Source organism: Numenius arquata, chromosome 2 (genome assembly GCF_964106895.1).
Source record: "Numenius arquata chromosome 2, bNumArq3.hap1.1, whole genome shotgun sequence".
Classification (NCBI taxonomy): Eukaryota; Metazoa; Chordata; class Aves; order Charadriiformes; family Scolopacidae; genus Numenius; species Numenius arquata.
In genome coordinates, this window is record NC_133577.1 from 46,412,100 (window position 1) to 46,427,415 (window position 15,316).

Genomic DNA, 15,316 nt, shown 5'->3' on the forward strand with positions numbered 1-15,316 from the left:
TGTTGTCATTGGTTTATTTATACAGAGCAATTCATGTAGAAAACCTCCCCCCAGCACTGAGCAATCCAGGGCACAGCCACGCTGAAAGTCACAGCCTGTAACTGCAAAGTAAGCCTGTACAAAAAAAAAAAAAAAAAAAAAAAGAGCAAGGTTTGACCAAAAGACCTTCAGGGATGGGATTTTACATCCTTAAAGGCTTTGGAAACAGAGGATGCTCCTGAAGCTCAGGTACTTGCACAGCATGTGGCGGAGACCCAGTGTGTGAAGGGTGTCTCTGGCAAAGGAGGTTAAAGCTTGGAAAAGCAGAAGCATTGTGGCTCCTTGCTTAACTAGAAGCTAGATATTTGGGGGTTGTTGCTGGCAGAAATAATAATATAAAGGCAATCCCCTTAGATTTAGAGAATTGTTTCATGAGTCAGGCAAATATGAGAAGCACAAGCTCTTCATTGCAGTCTGCCCTAATCTTCTGCTGGTTCACGCGAACATTTTGGCAGTCAGACCTTTTGCAGAAGCTTCTTGCTAATGTTTTTTCTCTGTATGAAAACCTGTGTGGGGTGTTTTCATGTTACTGTTCGCATGAGCTTCAAACCCTAGCCTGGTTTCCCAGTACATATGGAGACAGCAAACCCACCAGGCAGCTCTTGTGCACCTGAGCCCACTGAAGGTGACTGAGTGGTCACAGCCTGCTCCTCGCTGCGGCAAGTGACCCCAGCAATGGCTCTTTCACCAGTCCATGTCCCAACCTTGGAGGAGACTTTCTAAACCCATCAGCTAAACAAGCATAGCAGAGACCCACAGAAAGGGAGAAGAAGCCATCAGGATCAGCAGCACATCCCACTGCTTCACTCTCAACCCTGCTGCAATGTGCTCCCAAGAGCTCTCCACGTCCCACCTGCCCCCAGAGGTCCTGGGGGTAGCCACTGCATTCACCCAGCTGCCTGTCCTACCCTACTGTGGCTTCGGGATTTACCTCTTGGCAAGAGAAGCAGTGGCACACACCACCCTAGTCCTGATCTTCTCCACCTGCTCCTGGAGCGTTCACAGCAAACACCCAGCGCTCGTGTCCCAACCTTCCCTCTCCCCTTGCTCTCTATGTCCCCAGAGCCTTGCATCCCAAGTGTCCCCATGGACACCCATGTCTGTGGGGTCACGCAGAGGGGCTGCTGTCTCTGCTGCACGATCAGTACATGCTGACTGAGTCACTCTGGCTCTGAGCAAGCAGCTGGAGCTCTGGAGAAGCGGTGGAAGTATAAGATGGTCCACGGCTGAGTATCCTGGCCCTCCGGCTGTAGAATCAGCTCTCCATCATGAGTCATCTGATTATCTAGAACCAGGGAACAAGCTGGACTAGAGGTGACACTGCCCCCACCCCCAAGGACACCGAGATCAATGGTTTGAGACACTCTGCATCTGCACCAAGCACAAACATCTGAAGCCAGCCACTGCTCTCACAGAAACCAAACCATAACGCTGCTGGCAATCTTGCAGCATCTTTCCACCATCCCCCTGCATTCACCCAGAAGAATGAGCACAAAGTCCTGCAATTCCCCCTGCAACTCAACTCCGGGGCAGCACAGACCACCCAGACACCTCTCTGGGATAGAGGCAGAGGAGGGCAGCACGGATGTGGCAGAGGTGGCGAGACCCTTCCACAGAGCTGAGCAAGTGCCACCTCGGACAGGCGGGCAGGAAGCTGGTGCCACAGGACATGATTTAGGGGACGGAGACAACGCCAGCACGTGGAACACTTACCGTCTTTGACAGACCTTTGAACAGGAGGTCAGTCATCACGCTACAGGCAACACAGTACTAATTTGTCCAGCACAAACGACATTTTTGTTATCGCTACCCCGTGACTCAGCACTCTGCATTTTTCATTTTACTGCCGTTAAAAACGAGACAAGAGCCAGCGGAGAGTGGGGGGAGACAGAGGCGAGCCCCTCAACAGGGAGGATGGAAAAGTACGCCGACGAGCTGGTACCGCTGTCACAGCACAAGAGCTTGGTGACAGCTGGAAGAGGAATGAGTCCCAGTGACGTGTAGCCAAGCAGTGTAAATTCATCATGTGTGTGAGGGAAACCTCCCCACGTCTGCCAGCACAAAGCACATCAGAGCTTAGGCACAGAGCTGCACCTCGCACCCACTGAAGTCAGGGGTGGACCAGGACATATCCCTTAACGCCCGCTGTAGGGAAGAGCCAGGATCCTCACACAACTTGTTTGCTCTTACATCATGAGAAACCAAAGCTCACTTGCTTGGAAAATGAAATAAGCTGCAGCTGGGTAAAGGCCAGTTTTATTCCAATGAGCCTGCCCTCACCCTGGTGCTTTTGCTGGTCAGGCTTCTCTCTAACCTGTCAAAAAGTGACAGCATTCTCAAAACGAAATCTGCAGCTCTCCCAGGTTGCTACAGGCATAATTAAAATAAACTGACTGACATTTTAATACCCATTCCTCTTGAATCAGTAATGGAGTTGCTGAAAAGATGCCTTGGTCTACGCTTCAAAATGTGAGCCTGTCTGAGAGAGCACATTATGGTTCTGGCCGGCATTCAGGCTCCAGTTAAACTAAAATTAATGCAGTTCAACGCTAGGCTGTAGCTTAACTGAGCCAGGGAGCAGGAGTGCTTTGTGCTCCAGCAGGGTGTGAAGAAAGGGAAGCCAAGTAACTCTTTCTTTAGTTCTATATATATAGAAAGAAGGCCAAATTCTGTCTCTTTCTACGTTGTTTTAGACCCAGCTTCACTGCTGCTGGTGGAAGCTGTCCCAGGGAAATCCACAGGTGCAGAAGTGCAAAAAGGCCAGGGGCTGGTGTGGGGGGAATATCAGCTAAATACATCTGGAAAGGTACCTTCAGAGGGTCCCGGCTGCATCACATATCAGCAGGACTACCATCAGGCGCCCCCCAGTTAGCCACCCAATTTGCAGAATAAATCACCAGAATATACAACGGGGCCAAATTAAATCATAAGGACTGTACGTCCACACCGGCTGAGAATCAGCAATAAACAGTGGAGACTATCAATAAGTTCAGTCCAAGGCAAGATAGGCATCTCAAGACCAGCTACAATGAGGATCTATTAAATCAATCACAATCAAAACCTAGTCTGCCTTCAAGTGACTTCCAATTAGGATGCAGTAACATCATTAAAGGGCTCAGACAGGCAAATTAAAGAGCTGCACTGAGGAGGAATCGTTTCCCAGAGGGCTAATTTTCATCATCCTCAGAAATAAAAGCCTCCAGAATTTCAGTTTTCTCATTAAACACAGCCCAAAAAACACATTATAAAATTAAAAGACTTGCTAACATTATGTCACTATTGAGTTTTTCCTTTGCTTGCAGACTTACTTCTTTTTCTATCGAACTGCCAGCAAGGCGAGAGGGTAAAATCATCAAGCAATGCCTTCTCCCCATCTGAATACCCACGCTTGATCTGAAGGCTTGATAAAGAAGAGGACATGATGACAGGAAAATATTAATTACAGCTTTGTTGAATGGTTTGTATTTTTAGCAGGGGAACAAAGAGAGGAAGCCTACTTGATCATTCAAAGAATCAGGAGCCAGCCTGAAACAGAGGGATGAGCTTGGATTAAGGGGGCAGATTAGAAAGCGGAATTTTGCAAACCAATTTCAAAAATATGAGAGCAAAGAGGACATGATCCATTTATCTGCTTACTGATCTGAGGAATAAGCACCTCAGTGACTCCTGGATGTCTCTGCCATGCATTCAAAATGAATCAAAGGCAAAAGTAGGAGTTTCCCATGTCTGAGAGGGGAACTTCTTAAATTATATATGACTATATATTATTTATTAATATAGTAATTAAAGCACTACTAAAATTATCAACAATTGCATATTAATGTAGTATTTCTATGTAATTTTATGTGTATTCTTATGTATATAATATTAAAATTAGCTGCCCATAACCAGCAACATTTGCCCAGCCTGAACATTTAATTAAGAGCCTGAAATCCATGTTCTTATATCACATCAGAGACCTCATCAGATATGAGAGGCAGGTGGTGGAAAATTCATGTCCAAGAAACTACAGGAAGAAACATCCATCATCTTCCACGCTGGCAGTCAGGCGAAGCCTGAGCATAAGTCAGGGATGTCACAGCTTTTCTCATTTTTCTCTGGCAAACACTAGCTTGTACGAATCATCTCTGAACCAAGATTGCTACAGTTTATACTCAGGCAAAATAAGGCTTTTTTTTTTTTTTTTTCAACTTGGTGGAAGAGCCAGAAAACAAGCAAACCTGAAGGAAAGACCCCAACTTACATCACTCCTGACCTAAAATACCATTGCTCTCACCAGCCCCTCCCCACCCCCCTCACACTCGCTTTGCTTCAAGCTCAGTGAATTTGCTTTCATTCCTCTCCATCCCCACCAGTATCCCCCCAGCCTTTTTTTTTTTTTTTACATTTGTAATTGCAATTAGTTCAACTGTTGAACAAAAGCCAGTCAGAAACAACAGAGTTTTGCTGTAAAGTCTGAAATAAAAGGCTTGAACTTTCCCAAGAGAAACTTCACTCAAATAAGCCACATTTGACTAGCAAAGTCATCTGTTTGACCTGAAACTGGCTTTCCACTCCCCCCAGTTGGTGTTGGTTTCCCCACCATCCTCTTGCTTTTTGGTTTGGGTTTTTTGTTGGTTTTTTTTTTTTTTTTTAAATGAGTAACTGGTCACACAAATTGCCACCCAGCTGTATTTTGGTCCCCATATATGGTCCTAAGCCAGCTTAGGACAAGTGTGCAGTCACTACATATGTATTTCCACACTGGGGGAAACCCTGCTGCAGGGAACCTCATCCCAGTTCAGACACTCACTGCTGAGACCTGTCAGAGACATGTCAGGGTCGATGCCTGTTTCCAACTACACCATTTTCATTTGAACTGCGCTGGAAAGAGCTGCCAAACCAGGTGTGTTTTGAGCAGAAACCATGGCAGAGATGGAGCCTGTTGCTCCTGCAACTAAACACATCCCTGTGTGGCCGTGAGAGCGACTGCCTCCTCCACAGGCTCAGCCCGCCTCAGCCAGCCTCTTATATCCACAGGCAAAATAGATCAATGGCCCAAAAACAGAAGAACGAGAATGAGCTTCTTCCTACACCATCTCTGAACTGCATCCGAAAGGAGGACATGGATGACTCCACCTGGCATCTTTAACGCCTTCCCCATCTCCTTTTTATTCCAGCTTTTAAAATGTCTGTTGAAATGGCAGGAGTGGATGGTAACCATCAGGAACTGGCAGAAAATATCAAACCAGAACAATCAAGAAAACAGAATTCAAGAGGCCTGGGTCTATTTTCCAGAGAAAGGCAGTGCCCTCTCCCCCCTGCTCCAGCCTCCCTGTCTCCCTTCATGGGATGGAAATCATTTTCCACCTCTCAGGGGTGTTCCTTAGCAGTACACACTCCACTGAAGAAAACAATGGCTGGACTGAAACAGTTTTCCACAGCAAAGGAATTTCATGTTAAAAATTATTTTTTTCAAATTGGATTTGGCAATTAACCAAACCTGTGCCTTGCCCCTGTGTGGAGACACAGAAAAGGCATATGCAAGATTGTGGGTTTTTGTTGTTTTGAGGTGCTTTTTCAGTTTGGTTTCCTAACCCTAAATGCTAAACCGGAATGGAAACCAGCCTGCAGGTTCCCACACTGGGCTAAAGGAAACACCTACACTCATTTCATACAACACTGTTGTCAGCAGAATGAGCAACAATTGCAGCAGCTGCTAATTTCATGCCTTGCTTTCTAATTTCAGGGGCCAAAGGTGTCCTGGGTGCAGTACAACCATAATTCCCCAGCACAGCAGCAGCTAGCTTATTCCATGGCTGCCCAGGCCAGTGACTAAGGTAGGTGCTGATTTATCTCACCGGAGCATTTGGCTCCATAGCACAAGACGGAAAAAAAAATATTGTGGACTAAATTAGCACTGGTTTATCTCCACTGACAGCAAAAGGCAACAAATGACTTCGGCAACATGAAGCAGATGAGGGAGATATGAATGCCGAGGCAGAGAGCACAGGATCATGGACTTTGTCTGAGAGCTTTTACATCTATGGCTTTAAAATGCATGCCAAATTATTCCTCTAAGAGTACATACCTTTAACATAGTTTTATGCTTTAAGGCATATTTTATCTGCAGGCACAAGGTCATAAGCATTTTGCATGTAGAAATATTTTCAAGCATCATCATGGATGGGATTAGCATACTTCCTATGACGGCCTGGCAGTTACACCTTGCTCCAGGTGTGCTTTCTGTTGGAGGAGAGATACGGTACGTGCACACCACAGCTCCAGTACCTGGGAGGCTGTGCGACAGACTGAGGCCAGCAGGGTGGTTGCTTCTCCTCCACATACAGTCTGCAGACAGCTCTCCAGCAGCTGTAGTCTATGGCAGTAGGTTTTTCCTGTAGCACTTTGCTTGGAGAAGGGGCTGTGTTTGTCCGTCAGTGCCTGGCACCCTGAAGCTGTCATCCTCAAACACAAGTACGGTTGCCTGCGCACAACCCAGGGGCACAGGTCTTCTGCTACTTCTACAGAAGTCAAAATGAATTCAGCAAAGTCAAAGCACCCTCCACTTGTGTTCAACAAACCAGTGTAAGCCAGAACACTGTTTTGAAGATAACAGCATCCCTATGGGAAGGGTGGATTTGGTTCCAGCTCCCCAGCCTCAATATACCCCCCAGCAAACCATTTCTTTCAATCCCTTTATTATTTCTCCCTCCTGAAGGGCATCATTCTCTTCCCAGCCAGCCTCACACAGCAGCAGCTTGTCATTCCCAGGTGTTCCCAGCATAGCTGTTGTGCTGGGGTCATCACTGTTAATTGTGGGCAGAGGGGGTGGTGTTCCAGCAGAGGCAATGCATCTGGGGGCCCATTCCTTCTAGCTCCTGTTAAAGCCCCTAAGAGGAGAGTGAGCCCGGTTTTGCTGCAGCCCTGAAGCGCTCTGTGGTTTGCCCGGCTTGTGGACAGGGATCTGCATGGCTGCATTTGATGAGGTGCTCTTGGCACGGGCCTCGGCTGCTGGTCCAAGCTCCCCTGTCTTCAGCAGCAGCAAATGAAAACAGGAATTATGCACTGCGACTGCTGAGTGATGGAGCACCAACTGGCATGGAAACAGCTTCCCCTCAAACCAGTAATTTGCAGACATGCTGTATCATTTACTATCATTTCCCTGTAACCTTTCTCCGTGAGGAGAAGTGATACGGTGCGCAGGGGGTTAGATCTGTGGTGTACAGTTAAAGGCTCCTGCAAGGAGCTGACGGCTGCCTACGAGATGCTTTCACACTCCATGAAATAAGAGGCTCCCCTTCCCGTTCAAAGTCAGCACTGGATGCAAATGACTCAATTTCTTCTAAATCGCCATGGAACTTCTTTCAGCCCAAGAGCAGAAAAATCAAGTCCTTTTTGGCTTTCTTTTCATCAGTAATAAATATCCACTTGAAATCTCATCAAGCCTCCCAAAGCAGCAGGCAGCCGCAGGGCCTGAGGCTAGTGCAGAACCTGCTTGTTTCTCCCTTCTCCACACACCTCCTGGTCCAGTTTTCTGCACCCCTTGACTTTCTCTCCAAATTTCTGGAGCAGTCAGGGAAGGCAAAGGCACTTCCCCAAGGAACCTCCCCAGGCGCTGCCTTCAGCCAACAAACTGCCTGGGGAAACATTAAAGAGAGAAGTTTGGTATCTGCATTGCAGGAGATAAACACCTTGCAAAGCAGGTCATGCAATACCCAAGGACAAATCTCTGCTGTGAGGGAGGCGAACTCAGAGCAGGACTAAGGGGAGTGTAAGCAGAGGGAAAAAAAAACCACAACAAACCACAAAGGCATTGGAAGCAGAAGTAAAGATGCCAACTGTGGTGTGAACGCTGAGAATTAGGATAACGCAGAAGAAGCCTGAACCACAAATATGTCCATACTGTGGGGGATTGCCACTATCGGAGCTGGCTGCTGCCTGCCCAAAGTCTTCCACAAGTGCTATGGAGGGACTTTATCCCACTGGCAGAGGACAGAACTGCAAATATCTAACACCAGCCTCTTCCTTCACAACCACGAAGACTTTTTGTTCACCCACACGGAAGCATCCTACCACACTTTCAGCTTTTTGCTAAGCAACATGCCACTTCCTAACTTGCTCTTTGAGGTATCTTCAAGAGCCTTCTGGTGGGTGTTGTAGGGGTTTTTTGCCCTGTAACGTCCCATCCCATTCACCACAGAGGGACCCACACAGGGAACTCACCCTGACTCATCCCTGAAGCACCATTCATCAGGTGGTTCAAGATAAAAATCATAATGCACATCCTGAGAGAGAGGTTTCTAACCACCCTCGCTGCACAGAGCACACCAGGCTGGGCTCTGGCCGTGACAATTACAGGTTTGAGCCTCAAATGCTACAGCCACTGGCAGAGCTGCTTCAGTGGAGCTTCTGTCACCTCCGCCTTGCCACCTGGGGCACCCATTTTACTGAAAGCACGGGGTATAAATGAGCGTGAACGCAAACGGGTAACTTTAGAGTAGGTGAAGGCTGTGACTTAGGAGACGGGAGAGAAGAAGCAGGCAGAGCAACGGGACTGAAGAATTTTCCTCCCAGGTTTGTGCTATAACCTCAAATACAGCTGATAACTATGGCCTTGCTGGAAAAAAACTTCAATCCCTGCTCAAATAAATGGAATAACAGAAAACTCATTCACTGTATATCATTGGCACTTAATACAGTTAACTAGTAAAAATAAAGTTATTAATTGCATTAAGCGTTATTAGATGTGCGTGTTCCTCAGAAACACAGCTAAGCCGGGAGAGGAAGAGAGAGTAATTCTGACCTGATATGCGCAGTCACACACGCTCATTGATTGTTTCCACTGCGGTCTGGGTTTGCTCCCCAGCACGCTCTGTGTGAAGCGGCGTGACAGAAATGACTTTCCAGTAAGCAAGACCTTCTTGCTCTTTTATGAATGATCTCTCTCCTTCCTCCCAACCTCTTCGCACAGCGGGGAGCCCAGGTTGCTAAATACACTGCCTGCCGTGGTCTGTCACTGGCTGCTGTCAGCCTGTTTTAATGACATATTTTTCCACCCAGCAGAGCTACCACCCTCTTGTAATCTCTAGCAGTGCATTAGCATCTCGTTACACAGCACACACAGAGGCACTAATTGAAATGCAGAGGACAGAGAAGCCCCAGCATTGACTTGGTGGCTGGATCCATCACCCAGCCCTTTCCCCTTTTGACTGGCTTTAAGCTTAGATGAACTTTCCGGTTGTGATTTAAGGCCAGGCCTCACTTACAGCTGTTCTTTGCTGTATGGGGAAGGACAGCCCGAGCCCGGGGATCCCTAGGCAGCTAACAGCCTGTGAAGAGGCGATGGACTGCTGATGGGTGCCCAGGTCCGTCACTCACAGCACTGATGGCTGGGCCCCAGTGGAAAGGGATTCTTCATCAGGTAGATGGGAGGACGGCACTGTAAAGCACAGGAAAGCTCATTTCAGGGAAAAGCTCTATAAACTCAGTTTATTTGATTTGGTATTTTACAATCAAATTTGATTCTTCTTGACCGAGGGCTAACTGGCCCCCACCCAGCCATGCCAGAGGGCAGCATGGGTATTTCTGTCATCTCCACTAGCTTTCAGCACCTGCCACCAGCTGAAACTGGGATTACATGAGGCTTATGGTGGACAGTTTCCTTGCTGATGAAGCCCACCCACATCACACAAGGGAACTTCAACAAAAGGAGGAGGATATTTTATTTGAGGCCAGAGCTTGATGCACACAGACCTTTTTCTCCAGGGCTCTTGCTCACCTACGCACCCTTTCCCCAGAGTCCTGCATGCAGGACAGACACCTTCCCAAGAGGCCGTAAGACACTCTCTGGTCAAATCACCCATGGGCTTTGTACGACCGTGACTAGCTCTGCTACTGCCATAACCAAGGGACATACCAAGAGGGCATCACCCAAGCTCGCTGCTCTTAAAGAGCAGAAGCCCACTGAGACCAAGCCACCGCAGGTGGCACCCAAGCCATTTGAATTCAGCACTGCAGACCCTGTGTTTTCTGTCTAAATCAGCTTTCCTGCCAAACCACTCCTAAAAAGCCAGGGCTAACAGACCTTAATTGCCTTCTTGTTTATGCTTTTTCCAGTTTTGTAAAAACGCAAAGTCCAGCAAAGTAACTTTTCAGCCCCACAGAGTCAGAAGCGGTCTATGTCAAGACCAATTTCCTTCTTATCAGGCCCTTTCCATATTACTAGCTGTATTAAAACAAAAAAAAAAAAAAAAAAAAAGGAAAGAGAAAAATTCGTAGAATTTGCCAGCAATTAAAATGATAACTGGAAATAAAGCGTTTCAAAATCCAATTTCTCCATTCTCAAGACACAGATACACCCAACCAATAGTTTAATTATTTTCTCTGATAAGGCAATTTAAACAGAAATTGTAATCTCCAGTTAAATGAAGGGTTTACAAAACCCCCAAATGAAAGTTTTACTGGAGACAAGTTGATTCTTTTAAGTTGTATTAAACGTTTAATTTCAAAGCAAGAAAAACAAAACCAGAAACACTTTGCAAATATTAAAGTGCTGTCAGTTTTCCAATCTCTGTTTTGGGAAGTGAAGCAAGAACTACATGATGAATTGACCCAAATGCTTGGGCTGTCCTGGTCTACATCTTCCTCCTCCAGACACAAGGACTTTAAGATGCAAAACACTCTCAAAAATCTGTGTTTTTTTAATTGAAAGTTTGACCATAAGGCCACAAGCTTGTAATTCATAACAACAGATTTTTGGCAGAATCTTTTGAACTCACTAAAGCTTAATTTGGTGTCAGTACAAATGGCATTATCCCACAGAAACAAAGGGCAGTTTGGCAGAAGTAAATGACCACCACTCATACATAGCACACTCAAAGGCATTAGTTTGGCACACTGTTGAAAGAAAACAAAGGCCCAGTACTTAACATTAAACATCTAAAACACAGGTTCAGCAGGTGAAGTCTCTACAGATGTAACTTTGTTCCCCAGCTTTGTAAGACATTAGCCGTGTGTCCAGTTAAACATAACAGCAACAAGCCTTAAGCCTTTATAGCTTTAAGCCTTTATAAACTATAATGCAAGTAGAAAATGGTTTGTAACAGGGCCTTACATCTCAAAGCCATCACACACAGTAACTGCTTCCACATCACGTTGCCAGTCCCAGCTCCGCTCACCAGGCTCAAACAGACTCCAGGAAAGACACCCCACCACCACCACTTACCGCCCTCCCGCAGCCACGATGGCATTCAAGGACCCCTTCAGCTGCAGACACAGAGGTCAAACCTGGCCAAAATCAGCGCAGTTTGGTTTGAGATAAGCCCTGAAGAGGACAGAAGCGTTTTGCTGGGCTTTCTCTCCCAGGATAAGCCAGCCTGGATGTACCATCAGCTTTGCAAACTTCAGGATCAAAACAAGCCCGGAACATGCAGAATCTTACTTGGTACCAGCAGTAAGTTTTAGTCCAATCCAATTGCTTGCTACCCGTGGTCACAAGCTGCAACACCGAGATGCTGCCAACAGCCAGGGCTGAGCAGCCCCGTGTTTTCCAGCACTGCTGACCTACACCACCTTGGCTCGCCACAGCTGTGACACAGACCAGTTGGTGAGCCTTTATTTCCCTGGCCAGCCCCATGTGGCCAGTGATTAGTGGGTTCAGGTGGCTGCCGTTAAGCTGTAGACAGTGCCAGTGCCTTCCAGCTCTTGCTTGGTTACATGAACTCAAAACTACCACTCTATAATGCAGTCTAACAAACGTTACAGCCTGTCTCATTGCATAAAAGAGACACATCCAACACAAGCAGTGGGGCTCTGTGCTAGAAGAGCTCAGCATTTGAGGAGAGAAGGGGAGAAAAGGCTTAAAAACCAAACTCCAGCACTGCTGGTGGAAGAAGCCTGAACACAAGAACATAAAGCAGGGCTTGTACCTTGAGGAATTTAGATGTTCTTCCTGCACAGTCTCACTGGTTTCATCTACTGTTACGCCCAGGTTCCCAACACCCTTTGTCACTGCTATAGGTGTAGAAAGCACAACCCAATGGCATTTTTTCAGTTAGAGTGAAAAAGCACTATTCCTGTCCAGCAACAGGGGCCGGCATCTCACCCCACACTGGCCCAGCCACCGAGGACACTGGCTGGTGCACGGCAAGTCCTTCCAGCCTGGCACGACGATTAGTTTCACAGAGCTGCTTTCACGCTGCTCCGCACAAGGAAGTGGGCAGACAAGCAGCAGTGCGGTGGGCTGGCACCGGGGGAGTGCTGCAGGCGTCTCTCTAGATTCCACACAATCCCTCACCGGGAACCCCTAATCCTGCCAGAGTCAATTTGTTGTCAATTTTCCACAGCGCCTAAGTACCAAGAGAGAATTAGTTTATCACGGGAAACACTTCCTCTCCAAAGCTGTTTAATTATTTCCGTATGTGTTGGGTAGGCGTAAATGCGTGCAGCAGGGATTTAGGGGAAAGGGAGGTAGAGAGAGAAAGGGAAGAACCATGCAGGGACCAGTCCAACTCATCTCCATCACAAGGCGCAGCTGCTCCTCGCAGGTCCTGGTAATGGTCCATGCCAGTTGATTTCTCCCACTATAGGGGACCACAGATCATAAAGCTGCACTCGAGTGTAACACTAATGTTAATTACTCTTCCCGTTCCATCATGAAGGAGCAACATGCAGGCAGAGAGGAGGCTCAGCCCGATTGTCATGTCTCATACCTCAGGGATTGACTTTCTCTTTCTCTCTCCACTGCTGATTCGTTGTATGAATTCGGTCATCTTGCAGGTGGTTCAATTTCCAGAATCAACTGTTTCCAAAAAAGAGGTTACTAACATCTGGCAGTGAGTTTATTGATCCATAATATGGCTGCAAGACGTTTACATACCGTCTCTTGCAGCAAAGTTACGATGCAATCCTTGACTTTTGCAATCCTTGCACAAAAAGCAACATATTGATCTCATCGCCGTCATTATAACTCAGGATGCCCCTTCTCATGTCAACATTTGGTATGCAACGCTGTTCATCACAATAGGATTGGATGAAATTCTTCCAGCTCCAGGCTGAATTTCTTCTCAAAACCAGAGACAGTGAAAAAGTCACACCAGAAGAACCAGATGAGTTTCCTAACCCCTGGGCTAGTGGATATACTGGGTGGTCTCTTGCACTCTTTCATGAAAAGTACTTAAAGGCTTGAGCATTAAAACCAGATGTCATAACTTTGGAAGGCGTTGAGAAAAAGAGTACCTCATTTCCCAATACGCTCTGCCTGGCCTTCAAGTCCACCAGGAGTCCATCAGAGCTTCTGAGACTCAGCATTTGCAAAAATCAAGTTTCAGGATGGATATCTAAGAAAAGCCCCAAACTGCACACACAGTTGGAGATCTGGGGAAGACAAGCATCCTCTCCACAGCACAGGAGACACCTGGTAGAACTTGTTCTCTTGTAATTCAGTATGCTCTCAGGTTTTTTTATCAAGCCCTTACTAATTCACAAGTGAGTTTGTTCTGACTTAGATAGGTTTATCAGCCACTGCACATTGAGCCGATGAAATTTCTGATAAAATGCCCTTACTTCAAATCTGAACAAATTACTTGAGAGCCAGTACCATTTCTGTAAAGAGACAGCTGTAAATTTGTCTAAAGAAGAACGAACTTCCTACATGCTGGTAGGGTAAAATTTACCCTCTGGTAAATAATAAAATGATTGAAAATGACATGGAGTCATGGGTGGTCCAGCTGCCCCATGGCCTCATGTGGTCAACAGATCCAGTCTCTAGTAAGAAGGACACTGGCTACGACATCCTAGAGGAATTCACATTTGCACAAAGCGTTTCATAAATGCCCGAACAGTGTTAGAAATGAGCACAAGGCTTGTCTTCACTCCCCAGCTTCTCCATTAGCATCCGCAGTACATTGTTAATCTGGCGTTTTATCCTGCCTGGAGGCTGAGGAATATGTGGAATATTCTTGACTCCTCCCTGTTCAAAACAGAAATCAGAGGCTCTCAGCTACCACTCTGAAATTTTCAGAGGAATTTCTTTAATGATGTTAAGTAAATAATAATTTTCCCACTGTATGGGAAAACTAGATCACTCTGCCATGAAAAAAAAAAGAAGGAAATAAAACAAACCCCGACCATTCAGTGGGACATGCCTCGTTAAAATAAGAAAAAACAAGAATATTGTCAGTAATTGATGATTTAGAAGGTTTCTAAGAGATTCCAGGGCTGGGCATGGATTTGCTTCCCTCGTTATGGAAATCACACGGAGAAAGTGCCTCTTTCAACATCGTTATCTTGAATTAGTTGTTGTGTGCACTTCAGATTCTTTCAATCACATTTTTCCTCCACTCAGGCTAAAAAAACCCTTTTTTTTCTTATATATCCCACCTCAAGGTCCATCCTTCTCCTCAGAGCAACTCGCCATTCCCTGTTCCTGGAACAAAGCAAGCAGTTGTCCTGCAATGTCGTGTCTCTCTCGAAATGGTGTTATAAATAAGGAGAAATAAACCCTGGGGCAAAAGAAGATATTAGTTGCTCTCATATCTTTACTGGCAGAATAATTGGCTGTGCTGTAAGCCCAATTCTACTTGATTTTGCTATCTGTCACTGCTATGGCAGGTTACAATTACTTTGTCCCTCTCTCTGTCCCTTTGTCCTATGCTTTCCTTCCACCTGGGCTCCTGCCATGACCCCTTCCTCCTGAAGTTTGATACAATGCTGACAAAATTAACTCTTTCCTTCCCCTTGTCTCCCCTCTTACTGTATCACATATTAAAATACCATGTGATAAGATTTTTTAAGAGGGAGAGGCAATGGCCAGAAGAAGCAGTGATGTCTGGGCCAGTCTGTCAGGCTGAGGTTGAGCAGATGTTGGGAAGAAGGGAAAGATAGGCAAAGCAGCCCCATTTCTACATCTACATCTTTTTTCTCTTCCATCAGAGCATCACAAAGACACCGACTGGCCAAAGGTCTGAAAAGAAAGCAAGCCCCAGCAGCGTAACTTGGATATTTGAGGATATATGAGGAAGGCTGGTATGACCTGACAAGGGAAACCCACCAGTGGCACAGCTAGATGGATTGATGATGGCAAACAAAGCAGCAATGTCATGGTGTGCCAAGAGGAGAGGAAGAAAGGATGATGCTACTGAAGCAGAAGGATAAGCCAGGTGCCATGGGAAAGCTGAGCAACAGGGATGGGACTTAACGCAATGAGAGGGCAATTAGGCATCACAAGAAGAAAGTCTAGCCTACTTCCAAACTTCTTATCTCCTCCACTTACAAGTTACACCCACCCGCACTCTTA